Raw genomic sequence first — 16991 nt, 5'->3', positions numbered from 1 at the left:
TTGAGCACAGATATCGCCAATAAAAGCTACCTGTGCATCTAAAAAACAACTCTGACGGCCTTTCTGCATGAATCTCACGGCGCGCTTTCGATTTTCAGTCCAGTGCCCCAACCTACTCGTGCTAGTGAGGCCTACGCGATAATTTTGAAAGCGACGGTCATATCGCGTCTGCAGAAAACACGCACGAACAACACGCAAGTAATATATGTGCTGCATTAAATTCCACCAAAACAAAGCCAAACTGGACGTTAATATTGGTCTCCTTCTCTGGTAACGTTATAGGGTGCGCAAGTTGCAACTATATACAAAATGGGCTCCGAGCGGTCGAAAATCTGAGGGGATTAGCCCTTCAAAGCCACATGGACACAAGATTAAGCCAAGCAGTGAGGCACACAGACACACAACTGTAAGCAAGCAAAGCAAAGTAACTAATGCTCCCAAGCTTAAGGAAGGCGATAGGCGAGAAACAGCAACGCGGCCCCTTATTTTTGCTTTAGTGAGCCTAAATGTACTTATCGAGTGCATCTCGCAAAAGCAAAGTCGCTGCAGTAAACCGCCCCAGAAGAAATTCGTTGTATTCCATGGGCAATTTCAAATCGCAACGGTGAACGGAGACCAAAACAAAGGCACGAAGGGCGCTAACGGTTTTGTGAAATTGTTACGCAAACAGGGATAAAATATTCAGTGAATTCATAGATAGCTGTGGTGGGTAGGAGCACTGAAGAATCCTTGTCTAGTCTTGCCGGATGTGCAGTCCCACTTTGCGCTGCTCCCGTCTGAACGCCCCCTAAAGTTTAGTTTCTCCTACTTACGCTCGCATGGTCGTCGGCAGCTGCGGCTGCGCTGCGCTGGCGGCGCCGACGCGATGTGCGTTCTTCGGAAGCGATTTCTTTGATATCGTATTTTTAATACTGAAAACTGATTATAATTTAGTTCACAATCATATTTTTGTCATCTACTGCGTTAGAGAAACTTTACTTTTATTGGGCTTAACTTCAGCCCAGTTTGATACTAGGGTCGCTGCAATCGTTTCGACCGTGGCGGCCCCCACGGAACGGGCGGGCAACTTGCAACATGCCCCAGCCTTGACGAAGCCGCAGGGCGGATATGATAGTGAACGCCCTATGTATGTGGTGGATCACGTTAAACTGCCTAAAAACTGTCTAAATTATTTCGGAATCCTGCTGCCGTGAATAACATACAGCAGTTTTTTTTGTTTTAAGTGGGGGAAGGGGGGAGGGTGGAGACCCTAAAAGCCTAGAAAATATTTAAAACTTCGGATCACATAGACTCGGTCATATCCGACATCGTAACCTTCATCAGACTTTTACATCTTTGAACGCGAGAGGTTGTTGGAACCAATGAGCGATAGTTTGTAGGTGAAGGTACTATCAGAGATCGAAGAAGTGGTTCTTTCTTTATCAAGGAGGCATAGAATTGGCAAAAATGGAGGTCAAACAAAATGTTTAAATTGCGGTTGAAATATCGTGTTCGGCATTCCCACATCCGGTTTAATAACGTACGTTGCTTTTTCGTTCCTGAAGTTTCAGAATCGTAGGCAGGAGTTCAACATTTTGTGGCAATGCTTTTTCAAGCGAAGGCCAGTCACAAATGTAATCAGATTTATTTTACTCCTGACCCAAAGCATAAAGTCTGGAACATGACGACCTTCATTTATTTCTTATGTTGCTGCGTAGTGTCATTTAATTTCAATGGAATATGTCATACCACCGTGACCTCCTCATCTTATTCAGCTGAATTCTACCTTCACCTTCATTAGACAGCAGAAAAAATGGGTGCCGGCGTGGAGTGTCCCACTCGATATATCATACTAAGAAGGTGGGCTTAAATGCTGTGCTTGTCGCAGATCTGCGACTCGGAAAGCATATGTAGTATAGTAATAGAAAGAAGTCTTATTTAAATCCCTTGTTCAGAGCCGACAGTACCGCTGTCGACGGTAGCGACTACGTGTCGCTTAATGCTTTCTTCCTCCGCACGGTTGACCTTAAAGCCATCACGTCGACCAAATATGCTAGTGAAATCTTTAGAGCACTTTATTCGGTATCGGAGTTTTTTGGTTATTGCCGTTCCTTTGCTATTTTGCCTGACCGAGGGTACTCCACGTAAGTCCATTTTTGTACTAAGCAAATTCTGCGCAAAAAGAATGGCAAAAAATTGCAGAATTTTTCAACACTCCCTTGATTTAAAGTATTGTGAGCAGAAGAGCCTGAGGACTGCAGGAGCGACTTGATTATTTAATGTAAGCAGAAACGGGTTTTCAGAGGCACTTAAAATTTTGCCCGTGATTATTTATGCTCATAAAATTGATACTTGTAAAAATGCCTGCTAAAAACTACAGTCATCAATCACGATAAGCTGTCCTGGGCTTCTAGAAAGCGTGAGAGGTAACAACTTTATATGCTTCTATGTTCAGGTATCTATCATTATGAAGGCCTTTTATGGGCTATAGTTTCATGAATTAAAATAACTCAATGAAATCGAAATCAATTACGCCACACACTTTCCTTTACTTACGGTAGGGAGTCTAAGAAACATATAATAATATTTTATAAAATGAACGTTTATATATCTACATTTTTGTGCAGATAGAACATATCTTCAGCTCTTGAAACTACAGTGACCACCCCAGAAATATGTGCGTCTGCCTTATCGACCTGTTGGGAGAAGACCAGTTTGTGTAGCGGAATGCAAATACACGCATTCGCTCTTTAAGTCACGAGCAACAATTCCTACAGAAAAAATACAGAAACGCACTTTGCCAACGTCCAAGCTGATGTCAACGTCTTCTTTTTCCTAAAAGAAATACTTATGAAACAGAGATGTTTTCTCTGACAATGAGCAGTATTTTACCCGTAAATAATAGGTGCTTAGGTAGAACTGCAAGGTACCGAGAAAAATTATTGAGATAAGAATTGTGCCTATGCGCTGATTGGCACATGAAAGCTTAGTGTATGGGCTTGGTTTCTTCTTACCATAGTCATTAGCTATTTGAAAGCGAGTTTGCGCAACAGAAGCTCATTAAGAGACGTACCCACCCAGTGCTGCTTTATGTAGTGCACAACGGCAAAAACAAATGTTAAAAAAGGCAGCAGAAAATAAAAGTTCCATTTATTAAGTAGTTAACTAGAACAAAATGGTAAAGCAGGCTAAGCTGCGGAAATATTTACTACTCTTTCGCACAACTACTTGCGACCGAATATTTTACTGTCCCTTTTGTTAATTTTTATACAGTACCAACTTTGTATTGCTTTGCTTGATTTGTACTTTTCGTAGAATAACGAAAGCGAAGCTTGCTTTTCGCCTTTCAATAATGTGTTGCAGGCTACGAATACTTTTTGAAAGCTGCAAATTTAGCGCTCTCTGTCTAACTTTGCTTATCCCTGGGTTACCCATCGTGTCTCGGTATTTGCCGATAGTTGTGTGCTGATAGCTTGGCTTCAATTATTGTGCCCGGAGTTTTTAGCGACAGTGAAGAGGTAGTAGAACTTGTGCAGCATGGCCGCTCAGAGACAAATGGCATCTTGCATAAACCTGTAAACTAATGGAAAAAGTCGGCTAGTTTGAGTGCTCTTTCCTAACACGTTATCTAAAAGATCGTGAGTGAAGCAGGCCTCAGGTGCTTTTTTCTTTGGACCACCACATTTTACCGAAGTGGACAAAGAAGCCTAGCTTGTGTAATACCGGTATTTGATCTAGTTTATATTCCAGAACATATAGCTAGAAAATTTGCATATAATGTAATGTTTGTTTTGTGAATAAACGCTAAATTGCGAGCCAGCTGTGTGATGTCTTTTCTTCCAGCGTCCGTCGTTTTTCTGCTGTTTTTTCTAACGGTACCCTTGTAGATCAGCTATGTTAACTTGTTTCTAAGAAAACCTTGTTTCTAACTTGTTTCTAAGAGAGATCTGTGCTTGATCTAATTCTCGTTTTGTGTACATGATGCACTTTAAACCCGGGATGCAACATGACAGCTTTGATTTTATTTCAAACAGCATTGTGAGTTTCAACATATTTCATCATAACCTTGCAATCTTTTTTGCTAGGCTATCAAAACTGCCGGGGCAAATCTACTGCAAAGAGCTATTTGTGGTGCGCATTTGGTGGAGTCAGGATTCCTTTACTGCCTACTCGCGTAGTTCCTGCATAAATTTTAGCCTTGTCGACTAATCTCTCTATTCTGCCCACGGGGCGTCTGTTTTACAGCGCAAGTTTTTACGACAAATTTTGCTGCACTAAACATCGTAGATGCAGTTGTTGAGAGTTCTTGCAACGAAGCATGTCTGAGGGGGGGGGGGGGGGGGGGGGGGGTTCCGGGCTGCACGATGGTACCCCTCACGGGATGCCACCTCATGTTCGTCACGTGTCCAACGCGTGTACAGACCCCGTACGCCACGCTAGGCCCCAAACCCCAAACGCCAATACCTATTTGTGGCACCTCCATGAACTTTAATCGCACGAGGAACAATAGCTCACGCGGATAACCTCACAGGTGTAGTAACCAATAACGCTTCTTTGTCTGTCTATCTAGGTGCTGTTTATCTCGGTAGATAATAATTTTATTTTGGAACCAAAGCTTTCCTACCCTTGTGGTGGCACACAATGCTAACACAATAGCGTTAAGGCTCTCGTTCTCCGAAAAATACCGCGTCGTCGGTGCCATCTTTGCTGTTGTGAGCAAAGACTACCAGGACAAGCAACCAAGGTGGCTGCCTAAGTCACGTAACTGTGTGGCCTCACCACAACCTACAATGTGATTTTGAGAAAACTGGCCACCGTGGCAGGTGGAAGGTAAGCGAATGGTCACGAGAGGCTACTACCCCACAAGCCACACCGGTGGCAGCGCCTGCCATCGCAGGCAGTGGCGCCAGGAGTCGTATGGACTCTCAGCGATCTCTAAAATAATAAACTGCCACATAGACTCCCAAGTGGTATGCACGAAGCTGGAGCAGTCGTATTACAATTCTGTTTAAGAGCATATGGTGGGCATTACGGCACGACGACTACGAATGAAAAAAATTTATCTGATCTATGCCTATTTAATTCATTTAAAAATCTTACTACTACCAATCATCTTTTCCATTCCAGTCTCGTATGGTGAAACGCTTGTCTTCCCGAAGCTTCGAGCCGCAGTGAAAATGGCGCGAAAGTGATAAAAATCACAGATGATCTTACCCTTAACTTGGAGAAGAGTTCGGTTGTAGACAAAGAATTCTTGCTGAGGACGTATCAAGGTCATGTAATGCAGCACACCTACGTAAGTATAGTACTATTTAATTAATGTGAGTGGCATACAAGAGGCCGTTTTGTTGGCTGTAGTGCTACAAAATATCATATTTTGTTTTATCCAAGATTTCCAGTGAGTACCTTCAAGGATTAGCTGTTCACACCTATAGGAATAGATCAAAAGAAATGAGTTGTTACTTTTCTTATACCCATTTCGTTGAGTAAAAATTAATGTCTGCAATACATGTTTAGGAGCATAATTTTGTATGCACCCTAGATAGAGATTATGTATCCGAAGGCTCAGGTTAACATACTGAAAAACCAAATTAAAGATGCTCTCACAGCACCCAAAACCAATCGTTCTAAAGAGCAGTAAAAAAGAAGCAGTGCCAAAAAGACCTATTATGCGGTCGCAGAAATTGGAGTTCAAACACAGTACACATTTTAAAGACCATCTTCGTTTATGATGATATTTCTGCTGTGGGCGAGAGAGTAGGAACGGGGTGGTCCTGTTGAAACCTGTTGAAACATCCTGTTGAATATCCTAGTTGAAATCAAGTGAAATAAATGGGCTTGAGCAGGTCATGTAATGCGGAGGCAAGATAACCGCTGGTCCTTAAGGATGACGGAATGGGTTCCAAGAGAAGGCAAGCGTAGCAGGGAACGGCGGAAAGTTAGGTGGACGGATTTGATTACGAAGTTTGCGGGGATATGGTAGCCGTGGCTGGCGAAGCACAGGGTTAATTGGAGAGTCATGGGAGAGGCCTTTGCCCTGCAGTGGGCATAGTCAAGCTATGATGATGATGATGACGGACCTGGCGAGTAGTGCAGCCACTGTAGTAAGGAAGTAATTACTCATTGGTATCCACCGATCTCAGCCATACGGCTACACAGGACAGCAATACAGCTTCCACAGAAGCTGCTTAAAGAAATTGGTGGGTGCCAATGAGTAAGTGTTGCTGATTAAAAATCTATTCTACCGCGGGGGATATTCCTACAGCATTTCACCAATGCAGCGACGGCTGCCACTTGTGTGGACGTCGAGGAAGGATGACATTTTGGAATTTCACTTTAGCAGGAACAGATGACTAGTTTTTTTAAGGTAATTAACTTGATTGGATTAGCGTGCCTGCAGGAGCTTGCACTGACCATATTCATAGCGCAGTCTGCCTTAGCTTTTCATTTTTAGATGTCACTTGAATTCAGATAGTTGACTACATCGCTCTTACTCGCACTCAAAACTGGGCATTTATCTGATAAGCTTAGATTCATAGCTTTTGCACATTTGTCGCCAGGGGCCGCGAAAACAATGACAATGTTTGCTGTACACAGCCAGTCTACAAACAGTTGCGTACGCGAGCAATCCTTGGTTCTCCAGCGAAACAGCGTGAATATTGGCTAATACTTGAGGTCGCAGCGCTGATTACTAACCAGCAATAGGAATGGGGGCGCAAAATTAACCCATAAATTGTTAAATTTTGGAGAGCAAGGGCATCGAGAAGTTTTGTTGCCACGTGGGATGCCTTCCTTAGCAGCAGACTTGTGATGCTAATGAAGACATTGCCATGGAATTATTAGGTTATGCTAATGCACAAGGAGTTCAAAAAGCGAAGCATAGAGAAATATAAAGAAACTAGCTCGGTGATCATGTTTTTTTGTGTATTGCTTTGGTGCGTCTTATATATGCACTCAGTAACGGTTGAGGAACTGCTGCCTAAAATATTGCCCCATATGTGTAGTTTCACTTTCTTCAGCTGACGCCACCAGTTTTGTATGATGTCATAAAATGAACGCAGTCTTCCCAGTTAACTGCAATGAGGTAATTGGAAAACATGCCTGAAATGGAATAGCGCACTGAGTGCTGATAACACCGGTTAGTAAGCAAAGGGGTAAGACCCGTAGAATAGCCCCACTATTGTCGTCACCTGGACTGATTCAGCAGCAATTTCTGTAAACAGACAGCGTGAAGTTATGCTGTTGGCTAATGAAACTGTTCCTAAGCTCTTTGCATCGGTGTTTCCATTTGCGTAAAGATACGTCCACCGGTGAGACGCCGACCTTGAGCGTCGTGTTGGAGGCCTTCAGTAAAACCGCAAAAAACAGCATCAATTTTCGGGGTGCGGAATGCATAATTTCGCAGTAAGATGCAGCGTGTTTTTTGTGAATGCAGTGGCGTCTTATATAGAAGTACAACTTTGCACACTACTCTCCTTTCAGATGGACGGGGAAGTACTCGAGGAAGACTTATATCATGACCCTCGATCCTTCGCTTCTGTAATGGTCTCTGAAGAAAACGGACTGCAAGTGGTACGACATTTCTGTAGAACATTTTAGTGCAGGGGCCCATAAACACTTTTCTAATCTTTTTGTTGCTTTGAAAGACTTTGAAGCTTTTTGTCTGCATTTTGGTCCAAGTCGCGTGCACTCCGCAACTAGCACTGGAACGCTATTACTAGGTGGTGTAGAAAGGAAAAAAAACTAAACGCAATTATTCGCTTCCATGAGATTTGCATAGCCCGAAGGCGTATCTGTGTGTGAAGAGACAGTTGAGAACGATTTCTGGCACAGTAAACACGGCCTAATTTTCTTCGTAGCCGAAAGAAGTGTTTCGCCCATAACTATTGCCAAAGCCTAGGCCGTATTTTCTTACGCAACATTTCGGCCAAGTCATTAGTGGTGACCCAGTGGAGGTGGGCAGTAAAGAAACAGTAATAAGAATGACCGCTAGCGCAGCGGCAACGCGAGCTGCCCTCCTACTGTCGCATCAATCCGGCCTTTCTTAAGATAACAAGCTTTAGTAAGTCGGCGGTAATGCAGCGCATATCTTCAGTACGCACAAGTAGGTGCCGAGAGAGCCAGTGAGGCGCATCAAACGCATTGTTGTGCTCCGTGCGTTTAGCCTCAGTGCGCCAGTGCGTCATTGGCGTATAACACGTTCATGCAAGTAACTTGCAACATTGGCGTGTTTATGTCACGACAGCTGCGAGGCCATTACACACAAGCTACGTGAACCAGAGCTGATATCAATGGGCGACGAAAGAGTTAAATGAACTCAGAACGAAATGAAATAAACTACGCCCTGGAATGTTCAGATACTTATGCGGTAAATATGATAATTGTTTTCATGAATTAGGAAGGTGTGTTGGGACCAGAGCTTCGAATAAAGCCAATGAGTGGACAGGAAAGAACAATGGAAGGGGATGTTCCGCACGTTCTCTATGAATACAAGGACGACAATTCTCCACTTCAAGGAAAAGGTAGGTGTGAATTGAAGGATAACCAAAACAAATGTATTAAGCTAATGGTGCGCTGCATAGGTCCTTTAACTGAGCGACGGCTAGCCGAAACAGTATGCTAAATATTTGCAGAAATATCCTGAAATGGGCAGAAACTTGCGGATTTTCGGGTACCTTGTGTGTGGGCAGTGTCCCAAGCGCCAGCTCTGTGTGCTCAATGTGCTTGACATTTGGGGAATACGGCCTCCTGCCTAAGTACGTGCAGTTCTCTGGAAAGCTTTTCAATAATTTAGCGGCCTTCTACGAGCGGGCATTACGCCCGGAGACATCACCGGTTTGGCGAGGTAGCGGCAGCGTACCGCGAACCACGATGGCATCAAAAGTCGCACGAGGCGCCAGGCACAAGCTGCTTGCACTAAGTGGTCACGTGACCACAGACAGCCACGTTAAAGTGGGGCACGTACAAGCAACACCTGTGGCTAAAAAAACTAAACAAGAAACGAGGTGGCGACTTTCGGCCAGCAAGAAGGGCGTTTTCCGAAGTACAGAGCTCTGGCAAAGAAAGGCCTCTGCCGAAAGCAGCGCAAAATGGCCAAATTTGACATTTTGCCTAAAGAACACGCCCTCAAAGTCATTGCCCTTCAAAAATTTTTGAAGGGCAATGATAATACCGTGTTTTTAGTTCACAGAAAGTGAGTTTTGAGTTTAATGCAGCGAAGTGTCCGGAAAAGTCCATTTCAGACGAGGATATGTTACAGACCCCTCAGACAACCTTTTTAAGGCAGACTCGCAATGAAAGAAGTCAATCGTGCCTGAATCTCGATAAAATAAAGCTGGCCATCGATAGTGCGTTCAAAAAAGATGTTTCACTTGATGTGTTTGTCGAAGAATGTTTTCTTGAAAAGTGCTTCTAATTGAGAGCTCAAGAAAAGAATGACAATTGTACGAATACTCAAAGGTTTTATTGCATCCTAAACTTCCTAAAATGTCAAGGCACCCACAGGATCGGAGCTTAATAATAAAATGATGTCATTTTCCAGCCGTTTATTATTACGGCAGCCATAAAGTACTCCAGAAATGAAATAAGCGTTGGCGGTTAGAGAATTTTTTTTTGCGTGTGCAGCAAATGGTTTAAAGTTGATCGGCGCAATCAATGCCGCTCTGCGAACTTTTGAGATCGATAACTACATACAAATAAGCCACTGATAAGAAACCGTTCAGGGTTCGGACAACATTTTGAGCTTTTCTTTTTTAGCCTTTTACACTGCATTCCTGTCTCGCGATATATTCGCCTGTCAAATCAAAGCAGTAGCTGGTGAAATGACATTGGTGATGACGGTTAAAAACTTTTCTAGCGTAAGCTTAGTTATAATCGTAATGGTGTGACGGACGCTCCCCACAGATTCATTTCATAATAGATTAACTGTTAAAAACAGCGCAAAGAAGACGATTGTGGATGAAAAGGAACACTTACAGTGAAGATTGGCGCTGATATGATTGTAACGACGGGAAGCCTTAGAATTTCAGCCCGCGTTTTTCTGGTACCAGCTGTAGGCTGCTTTCTTATGCTAGCTCACTACAAATATTGTATACCGGCTGAATGAGGCGGAGTTAATAAATTTATATGTTAGACCACCTTTACCATGCAGTAGTAGGAATGGAATACCACCTCACTGTATACGATCACTAAGGCAACTTCGAACCATTGTCAATTGCAGAACAAATTTTGATACTATGTTTTCTAGAAATTAAGTCTCAAGATGTCATATAAATGTAGTTTCTAAACAGACGGCGCTAGAGCAGTTCATGAAAAAAAGGAAAGAAGAAGGAAGTGGTAAAACCTCTTTAAAATGTATATGCGGTGCGTGAGATCTCTACTCCTAAAGACGCACATAGGTTATCAGAGACGCTGTAGTGGAAGGCTTTTGAATATTTTAGACCAGTTGGAGTCATTTAACCAGCTCTGACAGAGTAAGCTGTAAATTAATTAATGGTTGGTTTATGGGGCTGAATGTACCAGAGCGACTCCGGCTATGAGGGACGCCGGTGGACAGAGCTTTGGACATTTTGACCACCTGGGGATCATTAACGCGCCCTGACATCGAAACAGAACACGGGCCTCTAGCGTTTAGCCGCCTTCGAAATGTAACTGCTGCAGCCGGGATCGATGCCGCGTCCTTCGGGTCAGGAGCCATTCACCACAACCACTCAGCCACTGCAGTGGCTTTGTAAATTAAGGGATGGTGAAAAATAGACAAAATAATGCGAAATGGTGCGGTATATGAATTTGATACAGATGTTTGCTCACCTCCCTAAATGTGTTTGGAAGACCAAATTATTTAGTGCCCAGTTTTCAATTACGTTCCTCCCATCACAAACATAAACGGCAAGTAGACATACTAACGCATTCTTCAAAGGCTCTAGTGCATGGAAATGGATAGTCACTGGCGTTGGTTTCCTCGTACTTGTCATTGCTTGGCTTCATTGTATACGGTCAGTAGGCAAGGGTCTTTAAAACGCAGGGATGCCATCTTGCACACAGACTGGCTGAAAAACGCAATAAGTAAAAAAAAGGAGCACACGTCTATATTTTTTCATGATTCGTTTCTGTCTGCTATTTTCGTTTTTCGGCCATTTTGAGGTACCACCTGGCACTACAGGCCTTAAAGTCATCAGCTAATGCTGCTAAGTCACCAGCGGGTATAATCCTTCGAATTTGCTGTAAAACCTGAACCTTATCATCATCAACATCATCAGCCTGACTACTCCCACTGCAGTTCAAAGGCCTCTTCCATGTCTCTTCAATTTATCCTGTCCTTTGCCAGTTGCGGCCACCCTATCCCCGCAAACTTCTTAGTCTCAACCGCCCACCTAACTTTCTGCTACACCCTGCTACGCTTGCCTTCTCTTGGAATCCACTCCGTTACCCTTAAGGACCAGCTGTTATTTTGCATTCGCATCACGTGAACCTGACTAATCTTAAAGAGAGAAAATCAGAAGACTTTGAATGTGCTCCCAGAAAACAAGGCCCTAAGCCTTTGCGTGAAGCTTTGAATATTGCCAACACTATCATCGGTCGATTATAATGCTCCATGTTTTACACATTACTTTCTCGTGGCCTCATAGGGATTGATTTGTTGGCATTACTACTGGGTTTTGCGCAGTGAACTTGTTGTTAGGAGAGGCTGGGTGGCACCCTTTTTAGGCTCCTCACAACTCAAACAGCTCAGCACATATATCTGGTCAATTTAAGACTAGTGTTTAACTACTGAGGCCACGGGCCACAGGGTAACCTCTGTATTTAAACCCAAGGCATCCATGATACGCGACAGACATTCTGCCACAAGCTCATCTACGAGGTTTGCGTTCACTGAGATAGCTTTTTTATATTGTCTGATTTTTAATTATTTGCTGAGGTCATTTCGTTGCTAAAACTAAAAATAAATTTGGTTTCTTTACTCTGTAAAATATTTTTCTTGCAGGTGTTCCAGTGACAGAAAGGTCTGCGAACATTAGCGAACGCCAGCAAGGTAGGTCGTGAGGCTCCAGGACGTACGTGCAATTAGAAAAATTAATTCATAATTTTCATTTCCTTCAAGCCAACCAAATACCTGCTGCCGTGTACCCTGAATTGATAATTGTGGTGGACAGCACATTTAGAGCTCAGTTCACTTCTAATGAAACACTGCTGAAGTATCTCATAATTACCATGAATTCGGTAAGCAACATATTTACCTCCTATATTTGTGAATTATAAGCAGGACGACCTTCGTTTTATTTTTCATGTTTTGGATTTCATGACAGAAGGATAGGACTGTGATTTCAAATGTCTCTTGAATGACATTGCATCCGAGCTGTTCTTAAATATTTTTAATAAGTGAGTATTTTAAAAACTTCCTCTTCCCACCAGGTGAACGTCAGGTACCTGACTGTTTCAAATCCAACTGTGCAACTGAAGTTCCGTGCTCTGGAGATTTTGACTGTAAGAACCAGACTGTTTTTACAGTTACTTTCTACTCTCCTGCCTTCAATTTTGATTTAGATTGTTTACAGAACGCGTATCTTTTCCAGGCAGCTGAGGAAACCTTCTTGCAGCGCGTTGGAAATATGGTCGTGGGTCTTCAATCGCTTAATCAGTGGAGAGATTACGTCAACCGCAACCCGGATAAATACAGAATATACGACGCTGTATACTTAGTTACAGGGTACGATGACAGCATAAGCCTGAAGCTGGCGTTTATATTTAACGTTCGTCTTTTTGTATGCTTTTTCGTGCAGGCTAGACATGGCGCAGTACGGGTACTATGGCTGGGATGTGGGCCTGATGGGTAAGCTGCTTTTAGTACTTTCCGCACGACTGATGTGTGTATGAGAAGACCATAGGAGCGGGCTAAATTCATTCCACTGAGAGTTCGTATTGTTCTCCAGGGGTTCACTTTTAGGTTATGCTAGCGCGGTGCCATCTGAATCTTTCGCTGTTATAATATAGGCTTCAATTCGAGTAGATGCCTTTTTTCGGATATGTTCAAACATTTTCTACCATATCTAGGCTGAAGTTAGTGTCGAAGAAAGAACACGCGGTTTGTCTTGCCTGAACCAGATACGAAGAGAGAAAAAATCTATTGGAATGAAGGACAAGTTATACAGGGTCTGTTCTGAAAGTAGTAGGACTGGTTTTTTCCTCGGCGAACGGGCGGACAAGAGGCGGTCTGCGCGTGCAGGATCGCTGAAAGGGGATATTGGGTATGCTGGGGAAAATCGGCAGTCGGCTCTCGGCCGTTGATGAGAGGAGGTCGCTTGTACTGTGAACCCCTGTCGAAACGTCTCGTCACGCAGAATCATGGAGCGTTTACTGGATCAGCGATACGCGATAAAATTTTGAGTAAATCTTGGTAAAACGGGCAAAGAGACTCACAACATGATTAAGGAAGACTACGGTGACGCTTCCATGGGTAGATCAGGTGTTTTTTGAGTAGCACAAGCTGTTCCGAGAAGGTAAGGAAAGAGTGGAGGAAGACGACTGCTCCAGACGCCCTTCGACCAGCAAGACCAACGAAAATGTGTAGAGAGGGAAACATTTACTTAACAGTGATCTATCAGAATGATTGCTGATGACTTCAGCATTCCTCAAACCCAAGTTTTTGAGATCGTAACAGAAAACTTATCCATGAGGAAAGCGTGCGCGAAGTTGGTGCCGGGAGTGTTGTCAGAGGAGGAAAAGGCCAACCGGTAGGATCTTCTTCCTCATGTGAATGAGGACCCCGATTTTTTGCCCAGCACAAGGCGGCAACGCTTCCTCAGCCCCCCTACAGTCTCGATTTGGCCCCGCCAGACTTATTTCTATTTCCGAGAATAAAATCGACGCTCAAGGGGAAACATGACGGATCGGTAGAGGTGGTTCAACAGGCCGTGACGAGGGAGCTAAACTGCATTCCGGTCCCGGCGTTCTTGGAGGCGTACGAAAACTGTAAAACTCATTGGCAGCAGCGTGTAGGTGCAGAAGGGTGCTACCTTGAAAAATTGTAATCGTTTGTACTATTCTCTTGAATAAATTTTGTTTAAAAACCTGAGTCCTACTACTTTCAGAACAGACTATGTATAACACTGTCGAGCTTGTGCTGGGGAATGAAAAACGGTTAGGCAAGCAGCTTACAAAGAGGGGTTACTGGCTTGACCAACGTTCGCTTGTGATAATGATGGTTGAAACGCTGCACAATTGCTTCATTGTCGTTTTGTCTGGATTTTAATGCTTTTTAACTGCCGAGAACCGTTGTGGAACATTCGCACAGCAGATGACACAACTTAGCTTCTGTAAAAAGCCACGATAAAAGAAATGGGCTTTTCAAATCCAGAATTAAATTCCTGGCCTCCACGTGGTATTTTCAGCGACTGTCTATATGTTATGTGCTCACGTATTAGTTCGTTGCTACTAGGGTGCCCCTATACACGTGCTCCGCTGGTGAAGTAGAGTTTTAAATGCCCCATTTTTTCTTCAAGACTGAGTTTAATGACTGTGCGACACTCCACAAAGTGGCAGCAGTGCCGGATATGCGCCCCATGACCACGTATCATATAGCTGCCACGCGTGAAAGTGTTTGCTGAAAGATTAGGAAGTGCGTGTCCTTTATTACTCCTCTGCGGTGTAGATGAATTCCGCTGGCCACACATAGCCCTCCCTTAAGCTTAAGCGACCATCCCCTGGCACGCAACGCTTGGCTCGCATGTACTGCAAGCTTTGTTGCGATAGGATGGAAGAGTGGTCCTAAGACGCCGCAAAATGCATCGAATACATTTCAAGGGCAGGAAGGTGTGATAACTGCTCGCTTGTTGGTGGACACATCAAGCAGGCATGAAGGAAAGGGCGAAGAAGGGAGTGAAAGCAGAAACAATGCAAGAGGCTATGCGGCCCAAGACTTCAAAATAATTTTCACCACCATGGGGTTTCAAAGTGCAATGGTGCCGCACAGAATCATGGTGTTTTAAATATTGGACGTCCACCTAAAGGGCCCGCAGCTGTTCAGTGGGGGCGAAATGGTTAAGACGCCCGTGTGCTGTGCGAATGGCTCACCAACACACGGTGCACCTCTCTGTGTTAGTCATAATGAATTATTAGAAAAGGTGCAGTAGCATTACAATCCGGTCTCCTTGTCTTCAGTCATCGATGTGGCGCGCTAGCTGCATTGTCAATACGCAGTGTTATTGTGGATAGACACCTTGACAGTACCATTAAGAAAAAGAATGAAAGTACTTTTTAAATGCGGCCGGTAAAAAAAATAGAGGAATAAATTTAGCGTTTCCTCTTTGCAAAATGCGAACCAATCATGCCAGGAAAGTCTCCGCACTGCTTCTCTACATGAGGTGGTTCTTGCTCAGTGAACACGGACTTTTTCATACCTTATTCTCAGTTCTTGATGTCTTATTTATAAATAGAACTTGTCTTTTTAAATAATATTCTTTTTCTTCTGACAACAGGTTACGCATTTATTGGTGGTGCTTGCGGCATTCATAAAGTTGGCTACGGTGAGGACACAGTTGGAACCTTCCGTGGAGTCCGAATACTGGCTCACGAGGTTGGACACCTGTAAGAGACCCCCTTGGTCTATGAACCACTGTCTACAAGAAAAAAATGAGAAATGTGATTGATTGTAAAACATTTTATTCGCCGGGAAGAGCTTGGCAAGAGGTCGCGTTAAGTGGTCGAGAGTACATAGCCCTCGACGACATTGTCAGCCCACTCCACCGCCAAAACTTGCGTTCTGGGGTGAGAGCTAGCCAGCACGGTCTCCCACCGCTCGAGAGAAGGAGCTGTAACTAGATCACCCGGAGGTGGCTCTATTTTGCAGTCCCACAGGATGTGATCGTAGGTAGCACGTTGGCCACAGTGTTTGCAGTTTGGGTTGTAAAGATCTGGATAAATGTGCGCGAGGAGTGATGGGGTGCGTATCGATCTCGTCTGTAGACGACGCCACGTAACCTCTTGTTCTTTAGTAAGTCTTTTGTCTGGAGGGGGGAAAATTCTCTTCTCTAATTTAAAATGATTGGTGAGATCATGATATGTGATCATTGAGTCCTTCGTGAAATTCAGGGAGCCAGACTCATCCACTGCCCGGTCGACGAAACCTCGGGCTTTATTGTGGGCTGCCTCGTTCCCCGGATTCCCCGAATGGGCTGGGACCCATATCAATTCTGAATAATTTGGTGAGAATTTGGTTGCGTTAAGGATTCTAAGGGAGGCGTTTGTAATTCGCCATTTAGCGAAATTATTGATACCCATTTTGGAATCGCTGAGGATGATGCTCCCTTGGGTATGTGCTAGGGCGAGGGCTATAGCCGCCTCTTCTGCCGTTTCAGAGGATTTCGTTTTGATTGTCGCCGAGACGATGTGATCACCATTCTTGTTCACAACCACAATTGCAAAGGCATTGGTATTTTTGTATTCTGCCGCATCTACATAAAGTGTTGCAGCGCACTGTCTGTATTTCTTATGTAAGGCTTTGGCTCGTGCTTGTCTTCTGCCCTCATGGTGTAAGGGGTGCATGTTTTTGGGGAGTGGTTTGATTAGTAGGGTCGTCCTATAGTCGCGGGGTATGTCTACTTTAGCATCGTTATTCGTAGGTTGAAAGTTAATTTCGAGCCTGGTAAGAATACTCCTGCCAGTTCTGGAATTGGCTAATCGCGCTGTTTGAGCCTTTAAATGGGCTTCTTTCAGTTCATTGTAAGTGTTATGTATTCCTAACCTCATAAGCCTTTCGGTTGAGGCATTTAGCGGGAGTCCTAATGCAGCGTTATAGGCCTGCCGTATCATGCTATCCAATTTGTCCTTTTCTGCTTCCGAAAATTTGAGATAAGGGGTGGCATAGAGTATCCTGCTTAGCGCAAAGTCCTGCACTAGGCGGCATAAATCTCTTTTCCTCACCCCTTGTCTGCGGTTAGCTATGCGGCGGATTAATCGCGCCGTCGCTTCTACCGTGCGTTTTAGTTTAGTGAGTGTATCAGTATTCTTTCCATTTG

General features: G+C 44.0%; 1 pseudogene; it reads left to right on the top strand.

Annotated features, from left to right (window-relative positions):
• The first annotated feature begins 1978 nt into the window (after positions 1–1978).
• Positions 1979–16991, top strand: part of LOC149328570 (venom metalloproteinase Antarease-like) — a 33922-nt pseudogene continuing 18909 nt past the window's right edge.

Source organism: Amblyomma mixtum, chromosome 9 (genome assembly GCF_055824585.1).
Source record: "Amblyomma mixtum isolate Tamu chromosome 9, ASM5582458v1, whole genome shotgun sequence".
Classification (NCBI taxonomy): domain Eukaryota; kingdom Metazoa; phylum Arthropoda; class Arachnida; order Ixodida; family Ixodidae; genus Amblyomma; species Amblyomma mixtum.
This window is presented reverse-complemented; position numbering and strand designations above follow the sequence as displayed.